We start from the raw sequence: 6,000 nt of genomic DNA, 5'->3' as shown, positions 1-6,000 counted from the left end.
CACTTGTTTTTTGAACCTGGGACATAGTATAAAATGTCCTTTCACTAACCTGGAGTAGACACAAAAATAAGTTAAAAAATAAAATTGTGTGAAGATAAACTGCTGGAATCTTAAGTAACTCAGATTTATTTGTATTGTCATTTAAGATTTAAAATTAATTAAATATGATTTAATTTTTTCAGTGCCTGTATCAAAGTAATACCATGTTTGGTACTATATATGTTTGATATTATACATATGTTGTGGAGGTTAAAATTTTTTAAGTTCCACTTATTTAAATTAAGAATCAAATATAAAAGATAATTTTCAAAGTAAAATCTTCATAAAACAGAGGAAGTTGATAAATAGGAATTTTATAATCAATATTTAAAGATTAAGTGTAGGAAAGAAAGGAGTAGATTTTTTAAAAATTTATTCTCGAAACATTTCTATAAATACAAAACCTTGTATATTATCAAAATTTCATCAAACACAAATGCAGGAAGAAACTAAACTTTTATTGGACAAAAATGTAGCAGATTTAAAAAACTAAATATAAATTTATACAATTAGGATTAGAAGCAAGCAATCACAAAGTTGAAAGAAACATATACTACATAAATTACAGTTAAAAGGAACATACTGAATGCAAATTTATTGAAAGTAAAATACTATTCTATCAAAATAGGTAACACCTATACCTAGAAACTTAATTATTTAACAACTTGGTGGGAAAATTTATGTCATTGAAGTCCATCAGAAATTAATAATGAAAGGTAAATGATGAGTTTTTATGTGGACATTCACTTGAAATTTGACAATGGTTAAACAAATATTTTTTTTTTTAAAAAAAAGCAATAAAAATTACTAATTAAGAAATAAAGTTTGTTTCAGAATTTAAAAAAAATATAAAGTTGGCTTACACATGACAAATATTTATTCAAAATTGGCTTACACATGACAAATATCTATTCAAAATATATCTCACAGGAAGAAAATTAAAATAAGCTAAAAAAAAAGTCTAAATTTTGAACAATACTTTTGCTCTGGAGGCTGCAGAGGGCCGACACAGGAATAGTGATACCACTGCGAATAAGAGTCGCACAAAATAGTATCACCATACCGCAATCTTGTTTGCATGAATAACATTCCCATGTCATCATTCTCGATTTTGTAAAATCACATTTTTAACCAATAGCCACCCATCAGAAGTAAAGAACAGCTTCACTTCATTAATTTCAACACATGATTCCATACAAGAAGAAACCTTCTCTATACCACATTCTATAGCAGCTTCTTCTTCAAAATGCCTTTATTTATGGTCTTCGATAATGTCTCATCTACAAAGCAGTTCATAAGCATATTTTTTTCCCTCCAAAACTGCTTTTCTTGTAAAAGGAGTGGGCCTATTACCTTTCTTCCTCTTCAAACCAACAACTTTTGTCGTTAAACCTAAAAATATAAAATATTTTAAGAAAAAAAAAGCTAAATAAAATAAATCATTGCAGAAGATAAAAATTGCTAAAATAAAAATAAAGTAGTTTTTAAGGACGATGGGAACCCGGCATAAATAATAGAATTAATTTTTGGGTCATTTAATGAGTGATTTTTTTTAAATATGCAAAACAAAACAAAACAAAAAAGGAATTTTTTTTTAATTTTAGAAAGAATTGCTAAATTGTGTATTGTAATCTCATTTGCTAAATTGTGCAGTTAGAAAAGCTAAGGAAGGGAAAATAATAAATCTGACCAAATTGAAATTGTTTAAATGCAAGATTAATATACTTGTTCCTTTCACATTATTGTTGCATTTATATTTTATAATGTTAGAGTTAAAAATTGTGTCTTTAACAATAAAAAAGATTCAAATACAGTGGTACCTTGAGATATGAATGCCCTTACATACGAGTTATTTGAGATACGAGGAATGGCCTTGCAAGCCCTTCTCGTCCTCGACAATGCTCCCGTTCACCCACCGAGCCTCGAAGTCTATAGCCGAAAATAGTGCTGTCGGCTAAGTCCGTAGCTTTGAAGGATTCGAACTCGAAGTGCCAGCGGAACAGGAGATTGTGCCTCTGAGAAAATCCATGGACCTGGTGATGGGTGAGCATTCGGGCGTACTGCAAGAAATTGGATTCGAGGAAGAACCAGAGGTGGAGGAGGTTATCTCTACAAATGAGATAAAAGAATTCTTGGGAATGTGGAAGAGAATTTCACAGTTCGTGGAAAAGAAACACCCTGAAAAAGTTGAAACTGGTAGTACATCGGAGCTATTTAATGAGACTTGCCTAACTCATTTCTCCAGCATTCTGAAAAGGAAGAAACAAACCTCCTTGGACAGTTTTTAAATCTGGCTAAAAAAGCAAAGACCAGTGAAGAGAAAAGCAGTGACTAAAATTAAGCATATAGTAGCATTTAAGTTGTGTGTAAGTTGCATTTAAGTAACCAAAATACAAATATGCATGTACACTTTATAAAAGCAGTTTTTTCTGCTTTACATTCTCTTTTATTATGTTTTTATATAGTATTTGTCATTTATAAATACATTTTTCTTATTCAAAAACACACAACAAAAACAATTGAGGGTAGCATTTTTGGGGACGGAACGGATTAATGGCATTTCAATGGGCAAAATTGCTTTGAGATACGAGCAAGGTTAGGGAATGAATTAAACTCGTATCTCGAGGTATCACTGTATATGTATTAGTGAGTTGGTGATGATGCGTTATTTAAACTCCTTTTAATTTTGTTATATGCATTTTATATTAACTTAATGGATTTATTTCTATTTTTAAGCTTTTACAATACTATTTAAATAAAAATATTTACACAGTAAAACTTATAAAAAAAAGATCATTATCATAAAAAATACTATGTCATAATTTAAAGTGAATAAAGATATTTAAAGAGATATGAATTATATTAAATGTCAGCACATAATCACTATTTATAATAATAACACTCCGAATATATTCTTCCTCAATCGGAAACAAATTGCTTACTAATATAATACTATTATAAGGGTCATGCATTAAATTATTAAAAAAATTATATTGTTATAACAGTTTGCATAACTAAAGTCAATGTACTTGCTTTACATACAAGTATTTCATTGAATTTATTTTTAGAACACAAACATTAAATTTGCCTCAAAACTTATTTTACTTGGCCAAAAACAAATTCAGAATTTGAATTTTCTATGTGTCTTTGCTTCTAACCATATTTTATGGATACATAAAATTTAAAGCAAGGACTGCATATGAAAATTTACTATGCTCTTATATATAACTAAAATACATTTGACATCATGGCAAGGTAAAAAAACAGGGGATATTTCGTATTGTGATCTGGCGAAGCAACTACAATTGCCAAGGTGCCAAACAGATTTTAAACTTGCAAATTTTTTAAAAAATATATGTAGATAATTGCCTAGGGGTAACTACAAGTTATACCTTACGAGTCAGTCCCTTTCTATGACATTTCTTTTAGTTTCTCGCGGGTCACTGCCCGGAAGTCTCCTGGACTTTGCGATTACTCTGCCGCAGATCACGATACAGAAATCTCCATTAACAACAGTTTGAGCAACAACAATAAGTTCAAATAGATATTATAATATTCACACGTAAGTCAGTGAAAATCACTCTGAGTAACAAAATAATTTCTTAACTATACAAACAATATTATGATAGAAAATGGAGATAATTAGAGTAAATGTAGGAAAAATTTTTACCTATATGAAATGGAACAGAAATATAGATACTTAGAGATTCACATATTTGTGAACTTTCTCTTGGTGCTCAACAGGTATCAGGCTTTCTTTAGGCGAAGAACGGAACAAAGATTCGGAGAGGACATGGTCATGATCCTCATTCATTGATTTTATCTGCAAAAATTGTTTATCTGGAGACAGCAGCTGGACAATTTTGAGTAAAGGTTCTGGAAAATAAAATTTTTTTTAAACGAACTACGTATAAAAAATGTATAAATTAAACTCTATAAGGGCTTGCAGACACAATATAAAATAATAGATAGCAGGTCAGAGAACATATTGTTATAAATCGAGCATGCTATCAGCGAGCCTCACGATATATTTTTTTTCTTGTAGAGTTGCACTTTCGTAATCTGGCAACTTCTATCTCTTGTATATTCCGAGTTTATTTTTTTTCTAATCGTGCTTTTCCTTTTTTATTTCTAAGTTCATATTAAATACTATTTAAAATAGCTGTCACCTTTATTTTGCTAATATTTACAACAGGTTATGGGCTATTAGCAACGTTTTACTGCGTGGATAGCTGTTTTTGACGACGTGTATGAACTTTTGTATGCCAAATCGTGAGTAGTACTTCGTTTTTCATTAACGTTAGTGGTGAAGTGATTGCTCATTTTTGTGGATTAACAGTTTGGCGATGGAAGGAAAGAACTTTATACAGTGCACGAAGTTGGAAGGTTCGTCCAACTGGACTGACTGGAAATTAGAAATCAACTCTTTATTCGTCTTAAATGATTGTGTTGGAATTCTGGATGGCTCAGTTGTAGAACCGTCGGTACCTGTGAAAGACGCCAGTGCCGAAGCGGTCAACGAATACAACAAAGCGCTCGTATCCTACACAAAGACGAATGCAAAAGCCGCAATAATTATTCGATCAAATGTGTCGGCGGATATTTTAAATCTAATTCGCATGCATGGTAACTCTGCACAGGAAATATGGAAGGAGTTGCTGAACAACTTCGACAAAGTGTCGAGTGTAAAATTGGATACTCTCCTTCAACAATTTTTCACTTTCAAAATAGAAAAGGATGAAGACGTAATGAAATCTCTCGCACGTTTGCGTACGTTATGGGTCGAGTTGCAACAGGAACAGGAGGCGAGCGGCGAAGGAAAGTTGCCTCAAAATCTGCTCATGCCGCGCATATTATCGATTCTTCCGGATGCCGAATACAGAGAGTTCAAGTCACAATGGGACTCGTTACCAAAAGCCGAAAAGTCATCCGAGAGACTGATGGAACAAATAAAGATGCGCCTTCAAAGACAAAGTGTATGCATGAAGGAAGATGCTACAACAGCTTTTGTTACAAGCGGTGCAAGGTACAGTGCCAACGGAGAGAAGAAATGGAGGAAGGGGACAAAGTATCAGATGGCGAGAAAATCTCAACCTTCAACAGCTACAGGTATGAAACTTAGTAAGGCCAATGATGGTGTGAAAAGCTTCCGTGGCAACTGCTTTAGGTGCAATAAGCCAGGGCACATGGGAAAATTTTGTCCTGATTTTCCAGACAAGCCAAAGATGCCAGGTAATAAAACCGAAACTTTTCTTACTACTCATTGTAGTGCATTTATTTGCCAAAATGACAGTAGCCGAAATGTGTGGCTCAAAGACGATGGAGCTACAGCACACATCACAAATTCAGCCGAATATTTCAAGACGTATCGTCATTTTGACAAGCCAGTAGAAATCGTAGTTGGTAACAAACAGACAATACCAGCGTATGGCTGCGGAGAAATTGACATGTGCGCAACTGTTGGAACCCTGCAAAAGTCTATTGAGCTCAGTGATGTATTGTATGCACCAGATATCAGCAAAAATTTACTATCAGCTTCAAAGGCGATGAAACGAGGAATCTCAAACTTCGGAGATTCAGATGACATGGTTTGTCGTTTCTTTCGTAAAGAAAACCCTGAAAATGTACTTTTAGAAGCTCCATGCTCATCTAGTGGACTTTTTGAATTACGTGCAAAACCGGTCAAGCCAGAAGGAGGTTCTGCTGCTTCAGCTTACCTAGTCGACGATGACGTAACAACACCTTACCAAGATACAACAATGGTGACAACGACAAAGTTGCCATTATCAGTTTGGCACAGAAGATTCGCACATCAGGGAGTACAATATGTGAAACAGTACTTGCGCCAAAATGGTATAGACTTCACTGATGATGAACTCTTTTGTGAACCTTGCAGGTATGGTAAACAGTGCCGACGGACTTTCAAATCAAAACGATTTAAAACGAAGGAGTCAGGTGAGA

At 33.3% G+C, this 6,000-nt stretch overlaps 1 long non-coding RNA gene across 1 annotated transcript; it reads right to left on the bottom strand.

Annotated features, from left to right (window-relative positions):
- Positions 1-395: 395 nt before the first annotated feature.
- Positions 396-2,876, bottom strand: LOC147811905 (uncharacterized). The gene is made up of 2 exons (XR_015433177.1): positions 1,882-2,876; positions 396-1,431 (listed from the first exon to the last, which is right to left on the bottom strand). It is a non-coding gene; the product is annotated as an uncharacterized LOC147811905 (long non-coding RNA).
- Positions 2,877-6,000: the final 3,124 nt, after the last annotated feature.

Source organism: Parasteatoda tepidariorum, chromosome 4 (assembly GCF_982258835.1).
Source record: "Parasteatoda tepidariorum strain Cologne lab strain chromosome 4, Ptep-v5.0, whole genome shotgun sequence".
Classification (NCBI taxonomy): domain Eukaryota; kingdom Metazoa; phylum Arthropoda; class Arachnida; order Araneae; family Theridiidae; genus Parasteatoda; species Parasteatoda tepidariorum.
This window is presented reverse-complemented; position numbering and strand designations above follow the sequence as displayed.